The 14,180-nt window shown below is 41.7% G+C and overlaps 1 protein-coding gene across 1 annotated transcript in view; it reads left to right on the top strand.

Moving 5' to 3' along the window:
• LOC111874856 (protein O-mannosyl-transferase TMTC1-like) overlaps window positions 1-14,180 on the top strand; it is a 514,456-nt gene that overhangs the window by 174,082 nt on the left and 326,194 nt on the right. The gene's annotated exons all lie outside the window — the stretch shown is intronic.

Raw genomic sequence — 14,180 nt, 5'->3', positions numbered from 1 at the left:
TCCCCCCCCCCCCCCCAAGTTGTTATCTAAACTGTTATTTTATGCTATCTCTTTGAATTAAACATATTTTATAGATGTTTAATCCGCGTAATGGCAATGAGGTTATGTTCATAGCTTGGACGTATCTTTTTACACACTTTCCTTACCCCCTACATCGGAAGGAGGGCCAGTGTTTCTCTAAACAGTGAACGCGAAACAGCTTAGCTATTTACACCCACACGAAGAACTCCGTAATCGGTGATATAAATGCCGACGTCACGTAATACAAAACGTGACGGTGTAAATTATGGGGTTTTCTCCTTCTAATCTTTACCTTTTGTTGTAAAATACAAATACACTGATGCCCGACAGGGGAAGGTAAAAATATACGTGTAAATTAGATAAGAAGCATACCCCTGTTGTCTGTCTGCAGATCTTGAGTTGTAGTCAGCGTCCTGTACCATTAGGACACCATCTCCACGTGTGTCCACAGTCCATCTTCATTAAAGAGACTGTGTGAATCACTGTTTTGAAATGCCTTAAGCTGGGCTAGTGCAGGTTACGTATTTAACGGCTGATAACCCAACATGTGAAAGGTGCCTGGAAGAAGATGAATCAGCCACACACGTCCTGTGTGATTGTGAGACCATAGCTTACTTAGGATTTCGTCACCTGGGTCAGTTCTTCATGGAACTAAGTGACTACAATGACGCCCCCATAAATAAAATCCTACATTTAATTCGAAGTGTAGGATTGATAAAGGGTTAATCAAAGGGGAGGCATAACAGATCATTTAAGGTCGCGGTGCAGGGGCCGGATTTAAGACCAAACCTTATACACACATACTTACTCTGAAGGCTGATTAACATACATCACAACACAAAGGGGACTTCGTGTCCGTCCTTCCGTCTATACGAATATATCCACATATTTCATTTCTGAAATTAGAATAAAAGTAATACAGAATTCGAGAAAATTATTATAAAAAAGTTAAACAGTTCCATCCAGTGTGACCAGTCACACTAGACGGAACTGTTTAACTTTTTTATAATATTGTTAGTGTGACGGACCAGAATGAACAAATCAAATTTATCGAGAAAATTACTTAACGAAGAGCTTCAGAAGTGTTGCTGTCCGCAGTTATGAGTTTGGCATTAAACGTGGAGAATCTAATTTCGAATAGTTTTTATAAAGTCAGTAAGTAATTTTAGAGTGCATTACCCTAACCAGTTAACTTCCTTTAGGGCCATCCTATATTATTTTAAAGGTCAAATGAAAGAGGACGGGATGACTGAGGCCCTTAAACCCACGGGGGACACGATAAATACACATGCACTTGAAGAGAAGACAACCTACGAAACACAGACACACATCGGAGGATAATATTAAAAATGCTCTTGAAGTAGTAGGAAGTTACTGTATGGAATGGATTCATGTGAAACTGAACACGGCCGAGTGGCGTGCTCTTTTCAACATGGGAAGAACCTTTTGGTTGTATTTAGCTAAGGAAACCTTTCTACGGAACCATACGTGATAGGATTCGAGCCGTGGGTTGGAACAGCAGTCGCTGAAATGTTCAGTCCAAGAATTCCAGACTTTTTACCGCATTTTTTTTTCTTAATTTGATCAGAAACGTGCGTAGACCTGACGACATTTTCCTTCTCCAGTTCATTCACTGAGTATGGGCGCCGGAGAGGGAGGCGGGAAGGCATCTTACCCCGTTTATTTCTTAAAAAAATTAAAATCGATAAAGGACATATATACCAAGTACATAAATACCAAAAACATAACATAAAATTCTTTTAAAGATTTCGTTCTGTCTTGTATACTCCAGGGAAATCTGTGAAATTAGTCTTTTATGCGTTTAACATAAGTTATGTACTAGTTTTTTGCCCCTCCCGCAAGAATGCTGGCTGTCCTCCCGCTTACAATATATCCTAGCATGTCACTAAGTTTCATAAACATCTTCATTATCATCTTTGTTTTATGTTTATATTATATCTCATTCAAGATACGTTCATGTGAACAATGTTATTTCCACGAATTTTTTGTCTGCTTCTAGAAATCATGACATTTTGTGTCTTCAGGGAACTAAACACTCTCAATGGTACCTCCTCACTCCCTAGCCTCATGCGAGTTGCCATTCTGCATGCGAGTTACCATTCTGCATGCAAGTTACCATTCAGTATGCGAGTTACCATTCAGTATGCGAGTTACCATTCTGCATGCGAGTTACTGGAACGATCAGAACATTTATAATTTCGAATTACGGTTCTTTGAATTAAAATAATTTGCAGTTTACATTCATTCGTTTTCGTCTTGCAAGGAAAATGGAAACCGAACTGTAACGTAAACCTGCCGTTGTGATCTGTGTTCTTTGCTCAAAATAAAGGTTGCGTATTGCAACGTCCAGTCACCATTCAATCAATAATTGATACACAGTAGCACCGCTTTCTGCTTCCTTTGGACGTGTTCATGTTTAACGGTGCATTGACTGAACAATGTCCCTCCGATACCGATGTCACTCTCTTGTAAATGAAGTCTTTCTAATGACTTCACTGACACTGTGTTCGGCTCTGAATGATTACAGGCTGTGGCTCTGAGTTCAGTGAAGCCTCGGTTTTACCTCGTCAAATGTCAGTTTACTTCCATTGCATTGTCTCTTGTTCTGTGATGTCAGTATAAAGTACCGACAAATACAACACAGAATTCTGAATCACATACTTGTCCACTTCGACAAATCCATTTCTCTCTTCGTCTCCCCCACTTCTGAAAGAAAGTTTTAATTAGGGAAGAAACAAGTTTATAACAAACTAGAGATAGGGTCGGAGTTTTATGTATGAATTCAGTGGTGTGTGTACAAATGAATAAGGTTGTTTTTGTACGTGTAATGACGTCCGTATCACAAAATACACGTATATTTCATCAAATTGTGCAATAATTTAATGAAGGAAAGAAATGTTCGTGGCCTAATTAGAGGTACTATCCCTGCATTTGCCTCTAGGAACTGAGTGAAACTACGAAAAACCACAGTCGGCATGGCTGATGTCCCCATTAAAAGTTCGAAGTATGAGTATTACAGCTTGATTCAGTTTACTCACTGCAGGCATTTCCGATTACGAGGAAGGATATAAAACGTAAAACATATGGTATTAGAATGTGGAGAAACATTTATTTCACGACATATCCTGCGACATTGATAAACTTGTCCCATCGCTTTACCAGTTCGCCGAAACCCGCAGCATAGAAATCTTTTGAATGTTATCTCAGCCATTTCCGTACATCCGTTTCAACCTCTTCGTCGTTAGCGAAATATTTGCCAGTTTTTCGGCCCAGTTCTGAAATGCTTTACGCGATACACACTTCTTACCACATTCAGGAAAAATTTCTTTATAACTAACCTTTGCATGGAGTCCTTTTCCTCACAGAAGACACAGGACAGAACGCTGTTCTTTAGTAACACACTCCTCAAGCACGGTCGCCATTTTGACGACTGAAACCAGCCCCTGAACATGTGCATGCGCAACTGCTACTAGACTGTCATGAAGGTGGACTGTGCTGCTACCTAGTGATACACACAGAATACCTATTACGTCCATTACAGCTGCTTTATTTCTATTTGTGACATATTTTCTGTGTCTTCCTCGTGTATAATTGATTATGCAGCTTTCTGCATCCTCCCTTTACGTCCTCTCCTTTATGTCCTCAGTAATCTGTTCACAAACACTCGGTTTGTATTGTTGCCTTACTGTGATGGACGTCTGACATGCATTCAAAATAGCAGGGCATGCTTGTGGTTTTATATAATTCAGTATTTACGTTTCTGGACAGCAAACGTGAATGCTGGACTTCCATAGCTGTCCCCTAAGAGAACAGCTTGATCAGTTCAAATGAAGCATGCATGTAAAGGCCTAACGATTTAACAAGAGACTCTGCAGAAAAGAGATTGTTTGTATCTTACATGTACACAAAAGATGTCTTTGTTCTGTTTCGTTAGAGAATACAGAAAGAAAAAATCGCTGTGGAAGCTTCTTGTATGACTTTCTGGCATCGTCTCTGCTGTAGGGAAGAATGTACTTTCCATGTGCCTAACGTTGTCAGCTTGCCAGACAACCAGTTCTTGTACGTGATTGGTGAGTTCAACTACTCTCTTTGGAATATTGCCATGAATGAGCCGTCCTTCGGATCGACCGGGAGATGGGCGGTCAGACTTAGTAGCGGGTAACATGTCTTCTAACGAGCCCCAATTCGTTTTGGTTCTATCTAAAACTTCAGCAGCGGTCCCCGTTTGTTTTGTTTATTTCGATTTTAACGCACTGGATAAGAAAAAAATCATTGACCAGTTCTCTATTTCGAGGAGATAAAAGGTCAGTAAACAGTACAATCGGCTATCATTCCTCCTTTACATTCAGAAGGAGTCTAATTAGAAATTTATCCTAAATAGCGTTTTCACTGTTTTCCTCATTGACTCCTAGGAAAATATGACCGTCTCTGTGCTCTAGTGGTCAGAGTTCCAGTCTACAGGTCCAGAGGTTCCGGGTTCGATTCCTGCGCTACCAGATTTTCTGAAAAGTAGTCGGTCTGGAACGGGATCCACTCAGTCTCGTGATGATAATTGAGGAGCTATTTCAAGGAAATAACGGCTCCGGTCTAGAAATTCGAGATTGACGCCCGTGGGGATCCGTTGCGCTGACCACGTGACACCCTCTGTCCGAAAAAGTTGGCATTAACTTCGCCGACAGGTCGGTCACTCGGTCGGTATAGTTCGCTTGTGGACTACAGGCGACGGAGTTTGTTTTGTTTTGCTTGTTCTCCTAGGAAAATGCAAGAGACCGTGAGAACCAGTTTGTACCGGTTCTCACGGTCTCTTCGCTTGCAGATTTTCTTATTTTTCCTTCTGCCCTGAAGATGGAGGCGATACATTCCTCCGAAACGTCAGTTAACACCACATATACACGGTGCCACATCCCAGAAGACTGCTTTCTTCATAGTCATCGCCGTGAAAACCTCAAATCTTAAATATAGGTTTGTATGACCTTTTATCTTAATGACTCCAGATATAATTGTGAGGTATTGGTTTTCAAGAATTTATGTTCTTCTATCGTAGTTAGAGGCCATATTTCATGCCTATACAAACTACAGGTTATCCCTGGCGGAACTGAGGAAGACTATGAAAGACCGCAGTCACGTTAGTCAATTTCCCAGCCCAAACTTGAACAGAACCCCCCCCTCCCCGAATAGAAGTCAATGTCGTTACCGCTTCATCAACTTCTGTATCAATTACTATAATAACACGAAGGAAGAAACAACCAGGCTAACAGGAATCCAGTCCTAAGCCAGTCTCATCCTTAAAGTCAACGGGTATCTCTAGAAGACCTCTGTTCAACGAGAGTTTGTGGCTTATCGCTTTTCGAGGCTTGCTCTTAGGAACTGACGATTTAGATGGAGCTGTTTCCACATAGCAACATGACTGGTCAAGATTTCGCTGTGACGCCCCACCAGTAAGTGGCACGCCGCAGAACTTCTTGGAGAAGGGACCTCAACGTATAGAGAGACGAGATTGGTATCAGCTCACTTGCATCCCGTATAGCCAGAACGACGCTCACCAAGTATGCAATTAGGGTAGTGACTTCTTGTGAACACAGCAGCTGAAGGATTCGTAAACGAGGAGATAACCGCCTTTGCTGTCCATTCACAGTTCACCGCAGCCCCTCGTCTGTATGCTTCCTGCAGTTCAGTTCAGAAGACGATTCTATAAATGACATTCATGTTATCTGATCTTCCTCATCTGCCGCTCTTTGAAAGGGAATTTTTAAACTTGTTGAAGGAAGGCCTCTAATGTACTGCATTCAGACTCTGAATGCGCAATTGTGCGTATTATGAATATTGAGGCGAAGCTGTCCCTATGCTGAATAAAGCACCGCGCAATAGAGAATGGTGGTATAGCTCCATTCATTCGTAACTTCGACACTAGATGGAGGTGAGTGATCATTTTCACGTGTCGGGCCATTTACCACCTGGAAAGTCCCCGGCACCCAATGGGAACGAGGCTCGGTAAGCCCGAGATCCGGTCTGGATGCTGTTGACAAGAGAGGAAGTCCCTTGTCTCTCTCAGGAATCGAACCACGATTCTTCTTTCGTCCAGTCACCATAGTCACTGTGCCGACTGAGCTATTCCTCCTCCTCTCGATGTTGAAGAAAGATAAAAAGACGGAAGATGATAAGGAAAGGAAAAATATGAGAAGAGGAAGAAGATGATAAGGAGGAGGAATAGAAGGTGTGAGGAGGAGAAGGATGAGAAAGGGGAAGACAAGAAAAGGAGGACAGAAGTGGGGACAATAATGGAGGTAAAGAGCAGACTTCTTCCTGGTGCCTTGGGAGTCCAAGAGTTGACAGTCGCGGGGGTTTCATGGAATACAACTCTCAGTTCTTCGGCATCTCTGCTTCATTATAGGAATATTATAGTGGATATGGTTTATTGCCTCTGGTATATTTGATATACATAATAAAATATAAAGCTATCCCTGTAACAGGCCGTGAAGGCCCATAGGTTTGTGAGACTTCGAGGCTTCCACAATTTCAAGACAGTCGGCTCACAGATGGCGGTGAGGTTGTCAGCCTTACGCGCTCGTCTGCCGCCTTTTACCCCCAGGAATATTTCTGGTACTCATTTCTGTTAGAGGCTGTGTCGACCCCAGTCGGCTGGAAGAAGCGTTTCGGAGACTGGTTTCGTGTCCGTTATCATGAGCAAGGGGGGGGGGGGGATTCTACTTGATTAGGCCCGTTAGAAATAACTCATATCGATTGAATCCACATATTATCTCGTAAGTTTCCTCAGCTACAATGAATGGAAAGGGGCGTACCCTGTAGAGTAGTTCGTCGAGTCACTGTGCTACAAATCGGAAGGTTGCGGGGTCGATTCCCGATGAGGTCATTGGATTTTTAAATTAACATAATGCTTCCAGCCGCACTATGGTCCTGGGGTCGTCTCAGCCTCTAACAGAAATAAGTACCAGGAATCTTCCTGGGGGGTAAAGGGCAGCCGACACTTAAGGCTGACAACATCACCGCCATCTGTGAGCCGATTGTCTAGAAAATGTGGGAACCTCGACGTCTAACAACCCTGTGGGCCTCCACTGCCTGTAACAGGGATACCTTTACCTTTTCTACCTTATTACAACGGATGAGAAGTACGAATTCTGAAGCTCCTCTTTATGTATCTTTCTCAATCCTCGCTTTACTTCCCTATCCGTGGAGCCAAATACTCCACACCACTTCGAACTCACTCACTCTCAATCATTGTTCTCCTTTCAGAGTGAAAGGCAACATTTCACTTGACGATCACTGTCTTCCGGTATGTGACCTCATGTAGTTTTGTAGAATAGTACCAACGTTTCGAAGGAATCCCCTCCCTTCACTTTCGGGGTAGAATAATGTTATTACTCTGAAAATGGAGGCAACAGATTCCTTCGAAACGTAACATTATACCACATGGTACGGCGTCATATCCCAGAGAACAGCAGTTTGCACAATCACTGCCACTAGACTCTGCAAATGTAACTTAGTTTTAACTTCTGATTAGAGTAATATCAGTGGCTTACAGAAATGGTTGAGTCTCTCTCAATTATAAAATACAACCGATTACTAGTTAATTAATTATATCAAGTTATTATTCAGGTTTGTAACTTAAATGTTTCTTTTATGCGCGCATAAATTCGCTAGTTTTTAGTAGAGAACCACGCATTTATATCAGGTTCTTGCTTACTTTCATACTCGCATTTTAACGTCAGCTTCGTAATAAATTGCATTTCTATACGGAACAGATAAGCTTTCGGTACTTAAGAATTTAGATTGCATGTCACGTACCTCTTATCTTCCCCTCTCTAGGTTCCTCTATTCGTGTGTAAAGTTCTCAAATGAGAAATATTATCTCTTAGCTTCCTCTCTTTGTCCTTCTACCGTTTGTACTGAAGATGATGATTTTGGTTCAGTTTGAGGTATTCATTTTCTGTGATATTATTAACACAATAGAGATGTACAGATCAGGCTCGTAATAACATCCAAAAACGTATAAGAATTTTGTTTCATGTAGGGACGAAGGGAGAATTCAAGGGCTCTTCATATATGCATATAAATAACTTCATGGTACAAAGCAGGAATATTAATTGATAGCAGGGACGGGACACCACAGCAGAGGTCGGTATGTAAATATAGCGTTAACACATAGACCCTCGTAACGAATTAGCCTTTACTGTGGCCGAACTCCAGCCAGTATCCAAACGTCAATTATATTGTTGGCACAATAAATAAAACTCTATAGAATAGGGATTTATATTTAGAAATTACGGTAAGATAAACTTTCTTTTTAATGTATATGCATTCTAAGGTACTTACCTCCTTAGTTTTTTAAAATAAAAGTGGTAAGGATTAAAACATTTTGGAAGTAGATGCTACTTCAAGTGGAAAAACACGAAGAACTTAGGAAGCTAACAAATTAACTCTGTAGAACAGGGCCCTTTTTGGGCAGCCAATAGTCGCTCAGCTGCTCAAAGAATCTTGACTTCTTTTACAAAGCCGAAGGTTCACAGACACTGCAATGAAACTAACCACGATAGTTTCCCCCAACACACTTTTTAACTTACCATTTATACAGATCTTAAAATAACTTTTTTTTTATATTGCTAGTGGGGTGTGACTAAGTCCCGTGTACTGCGGCCACGTCTGGCCTATTTTACCAGCCCCAGATGACAGGTGAGGGTGACTGTGGAGCAATTGGTGGAATGAAGATTGGCAGGGGAAACCGAAGTACTCGGAGAAAACCTGCGCCAGTGCCACTTTGTCCACCACAGATCCCACTTGACCAAACCCGGGATCGAACCCGGGCCGCCGTGGATTAAAATAACTTAATGTACAGTATCAAGTGCTATAATGTGTTAACGTCGGAATGTAACGAACAAATCACATTATTCATGAGTGGAAAAAGAACTTTGTAGTACAGTAATGTCTAAAGTAGCAATAAAATCGCGTATTTTCAGAATAACATAGATAAATAGATCTGTTATTTTCAGACATTTAAAAAATGAAAACTTTTGTTTCCTCATTTCTCATCGGCAGGGGCCCTGAAAGGGGCACTGTGTTCACAGTTCTCGGGTTCAGGTCAACTAAGATTTCGGATGAAAATATGTAATTGAGTTTATGTACGTATTTTGTTCTTTGTCTGGTATTCTGAAGGACAGATTGTTACGGAAACTGGAACTGTTCCCGTCTTCAGGTAAAAAGTGGGGGACACATACTCCACTGGGGCCATTAGAAATGTCTAGGGGCTGAAGTTACCTCTTTCTAACGGGCCCTGCAGGGTGTATGCCTCCCACCCTTTCACCTGAAGACGGAACCAGACATAGTTTCGGAAAAGTGTTCTTTTGAATTTTGGACGACGGAAAAGGGCCAGAAAATGAGTAGTCCCAAATGTCATGTTGAAATTTTACTCCTGTGAGAAAAAACTTAGGGGGACGCAGAAAATATCCGACTTTTCCCGCTTTCATAATAATTTCACTTTTCCTGCCAGTAATAAGTATTTTGTCACTGAAAAAGGGCTCTTCCGTTCCATTAATCCATTTATCATCTTTGACGGATAGCTAGTCTGTCCCTNAATGTCATGTTGAAATTTTACTCCTGTGAGAAAAAACTTAGGGGGACGCAGAAAATATCCGACTTTTCCCGCTTTCATAATAATTTCACTTTTCCTGCCAGTAATAAGTATTTTGTCACTGAAAAGGGCTCTTCTGTTCCATTAATCCATTTATGATCTTTGACGGATAGCTAGTATGTCCCTTAAAAGTGCCGTTTTATGCCCATTTTCCCCTTAGTTTCGTTGCTTCGCTCTTCCGCTGGATCTCATGATCGCGTTCCTTGCAAACTGCATGTAGAGACATTTTCTGATCCTACAAATTCCAACCCTGAATATGGGGGCAAAAATCGATTCGAAACGTCGATACCTGCCAACATTATTTCATGGTGTCACAATCCGCAGGACCAAATTTTTGCAAAAATAAGTTGCAGTAAATTGATTGAACTAACTGTATGACCAGGCAAGCACCGGGACAGAGTTGAAGCCCTCAACTTACTGNTAGATACCAGTAAGAGGTTGGAACCTCGCTGGCAGAAAGGGGCTGATAGTGAGCACCAGTACCGGTAGGGTATGGAGACAGTAGAAATTAGAGGGGGACGCACAATGGACCAGTAACCGGTCTAAGTGCATGGTGAAACCCCTCGATACGGAATACGGAATACTGAGAATGTGATAATGTGCTGCCTGCTTAAAGTCGCCACAGGCCTCAGGTGGTGGTTATAAATTGAATATGAAGGAATTGTAGTGGTAATTATCAGGATAAAATAGAAGAAACTCGAGCGATACCTTCTGCAGAGCCACCTCGTCGTCACGAGTCTCACATGAAGTCACCCAGGATTGAACCTGAGGCTGTAACATAAGAAACGAATTGCTAAACTCTTAGTGTCGAAGAATAATATGAGAGACATCGACCTACATGTATTCCTCTTGTTCCTGCAGTTTGTACTGGATTCTGTCTCCGTCCTCAGGTGGAGCTTACTGAGTCGGGACGAAATGACCAGGTTGCGCCTCAAGACGGTGACAGTATCCAGTCTCCGAAACGTGTGTTCTAAGCATAAACAGGACGATGGATGATGTCGAGTTTCGTTAGCATTTATAAAGCGTTGCAGAGTGGCTCTGGTAAATGTTACACATATTTACAGTTCCAACTTTCCAAACATTTTATCCTACCCCTTCCCCACATTTCCGCGTTGTGGCTAATTCGATTCGCGAACAACCGCAAATAGCCAGCGTTGAGTTTATGATTTTTACGTTTCTGTTAAACTAATTCCGAGGTTGAAATTTTACTGATATTTGTCTGTAAATATACTCCGTCTACTGTAGGCATGAAGTTACATCACCGTCAGTTAGTGACGTGACCGCTAGTAATTATTAGAGAATTTCTAGTTTCCCGTGTTTTCATCTTGCCTCCAGTAATCATGAGCCAGTGGGAAGTTCAGGCATGCATACCCAAGATTTCTTTTCCGTAAATTTGCGTACAGCAGATTAAACGTAGCCGGTCATACTGGCCACCCGGTCGAAGGCATGAACTGTTTTCGTTCGCCCGAACGCTGGGATCGTTGGTTCGAATCNTGGGTTGGTGGGTTAAACGTAACCTCTTTCTTAGAGGAAATGGACTTTAACCTTTTAAAGCCTAATGGTTACTATATGCACCACCTGGTTTAACATACTGGAATTCTGCATTCTGCCCACACAGTGTGTTTTTGTGTTTCATATGGTCCTCACAGTAAGCATCGGATATTTCCCAAAACAGCATTAACCGGTTGGGCTTTGTAGCGGAGACAACGTGTTTCCTGTGAGGTACGAACTGAATTCTTATATTTAGTTTGGAAGAAATTCGGTCTTTAAAGGGTTACGTACAGTAGAACTGTATTACTCTATTTGACCTCGTATCATCTAGAACATGCGCATTGCCCATAAGGACAAAGTTATACTAGCAGGGCTTATAAAGCTCACTTTCCTGTTGTATGGGTTTCTAGTATTTAGTTCTCAGTGCTGTTATTATTTTAGTTCATTTGATTTTTGTGAAGAACTTACTACTCAAATACATATTGCTAATTGGGGAGGGGTGTTGAGTATGGAGCAATGGTGGAATGATGATTAGTCGGAGAAAACCGCATGAACTGGGATAAAATGATCCTCCAGCACTATTTCGCTTAGTAAGAATCCCATATGAAGTCATTAGGGGTTGAACTACATGTGGTATTCTGAGATTAGTAATGTTTCCTTGGGTCTTATGGTGATAACTTATATTAATATTTAATTTACGAACTGCAATCAGACAGATGGAATGAATGCATATAATATTTGAGTGTGGAAACATGAAAGGAAGATAAAAACACAATATTCTGACACGTGACACCGTGTAATCTGGTAGATGGTTATTTAGGCATACGTGCTGGAGAAACATAAAACGTCCAGTTTCACTTACACCCTGAAAAATGGAAGTAATGTGTCCCTCTAAAATGTTGGTAACCATTTACCGGACTACACGTCGTCACATCCTAGAGTACCACAAATCTTATGGAGGAGAGGGATCAGATAGGAGACTGGCATACATGAGGACGAAAACTTTACCATGGCTATTAAAAAGCGGGGCTTGAGAATGTCGTATGAGTTCATGTGGCTCGTGAATTTTCGATTTGCATGAAGATTCGCGGAACTTGAGTGCAAACACAGCGCCGCTTAAGTTCCACCGTACGAGTTCTTTGTTTGCTTTCACTTTCATATTCTCCCCACCACAGCTGTTGAGAGAAGGTTATGTCCAGCTTTGGCAAGGAAATGGGTTCTCTTAAACTTTCTTTTCGAAGAGCCACTTAACCCACTTTCGAAAGTTAACCACTTGGAACGGCCCGTTTTTCAGCTTACTGTATTTACAGTCTTTTTCCTTTCAGCATGTTGCTATTGATTTATAATAATAGCCAAAGAACTTTATGTTAAAGATATCTTGAGTTTTATTGCCTTCATTTACAGTGACTGTTATACACAGTTTGGGTTGGATGTTTGGATTTATTACACTTATACATTCAACTCGTAATTAACAAGTAATAAAGCCCTGCCGCTAATCTCTGCAATTTACAGTTCACTGCTGCAAACACTAGTCTTCTCAGTTTGCTTTCACTAGTCTCTTCCTAGTAACGGATGTTAACAGTGGGGATTATACCAGTCTCACTGTAACCGCAGCACACATGAAGCCTTCTCTTCGCAGCCAGACGTTCAACTCCACTGAACTGTACTCAATAATTCTTATGCCTCAGTTCCTCAGTTCAGTCCCATCTCTCGATTCCTCTGTTCCAAGCTCACATTCTGGCAGGCTGGCGTCTCGAAACTCAACTTACATAAACGATCTTCTGTGTTATTTTATAACCCCTCAGCACGGACCGCATAGAGAACATCGTTCCCTCTATTGTCGCTTGCGTATCCGTTGCCACGGAAACCTGTTTACTGAGCCCTTGCCTAGCAATGAACGTCTCCTCTGGCTCCACGTGGTCAGTATCTATAATATATAGCGTCGAATGGTGTCAAGATTAGTCAATGAAATTGAAAGGATTTGGAAGGAAGCGATTGTGACTTAAAATACTATATCGGAAATTACCTAAAGGGACTGAGAAAAACAACGAAAACCTCGTGAGCGTTTGTACCGGCCGAGATTCAACCGGGCATTTCCCTAATACAAGCATAGAGCGTTAGGGCTACTCGAGCCCGCTTGGTTATTTGATGTGAGATTCTTAATCTTGACGGTTGTGAGAATTTGAATTGTGGTCTTGTCCGTTATTTCACCGTGAAGGTATCGGAGGTCGTTACCAGCATTTCGGATAAATTTAATGTTTCCATCTTCAAGGTAGACGTAACCGGAATAAGGAGACAGCGGGTTCAAAATCGGCTCAAACTATACGAATTCATTTTCGTTAGATGGGGTGAGGTTCATTGTTTACTTATCGATCTTCTATTAACTGCATTAGTGATTTATATCGCCGAATCAGGGAATGGTGACTTGCCATGGAGCTGGAGATGCAGGATGGTTCTGATATAAACTGAAACCCCGCCAGTAATTTAGAATCACTCTGTACATGTTCATGGCCTTTTTAAGATAATAAATCGGCACGTCTGTGGATGTAACTACGGAAAACCACGAAACGTCTCACTGAGTACAGTCGGTTCATCAGCGTAGTTTATTTCTCCGTAACCATTTACAGTTCAGACGTCCGTTGCATTCGACTTTCACTATCAGTACTTCATTCGTGTGCCACAGAGCGAGAAAGAGCTAGGGTAGATACCGACGTTAGCGTCGCAGGTTTAGGCCATGCTTCATTCCGGCTGCTATACTCTGGTTTTAGTTTGGGCTGCGTTTTAATTGGCACACTCTGTATATGTAATTTTCATGAAAAATTTCAGGCAGCTTTCCTTGTCTATTTTCAGGGATTGGAAACAATTTATGATTCTGATACTGTGTGGGACTGCGTATTTGTTAGCCTAATTTCCTTATTTTGAAAAATAAAAGGAGGCTTCTGAGATCACCTTGTTCTCTGTTTCTTATATGATCACCTGCCGATGATAGTGGTCGCGCGGTCTA

This window comes from Cryptotermes secundus, unplaced genomic scaffold (assembly GCF_002891405.2).
Source record: "Cryptotermes secundus unplaced genomic scaffold, Csec_1.0 scaffold160, whole genome shotgun sequence".
NCBI classification, from domain to species: domain Eukaryota; kingdom Metazoa; phylum Arthropoda; class Insecta; order Blattodea; family Kalotermitidae; genus Cryptotermes; species Cryptotermes secundus.
This window is presented reverse-complemented; position numbering and strand designations above follow the sequence as displayed.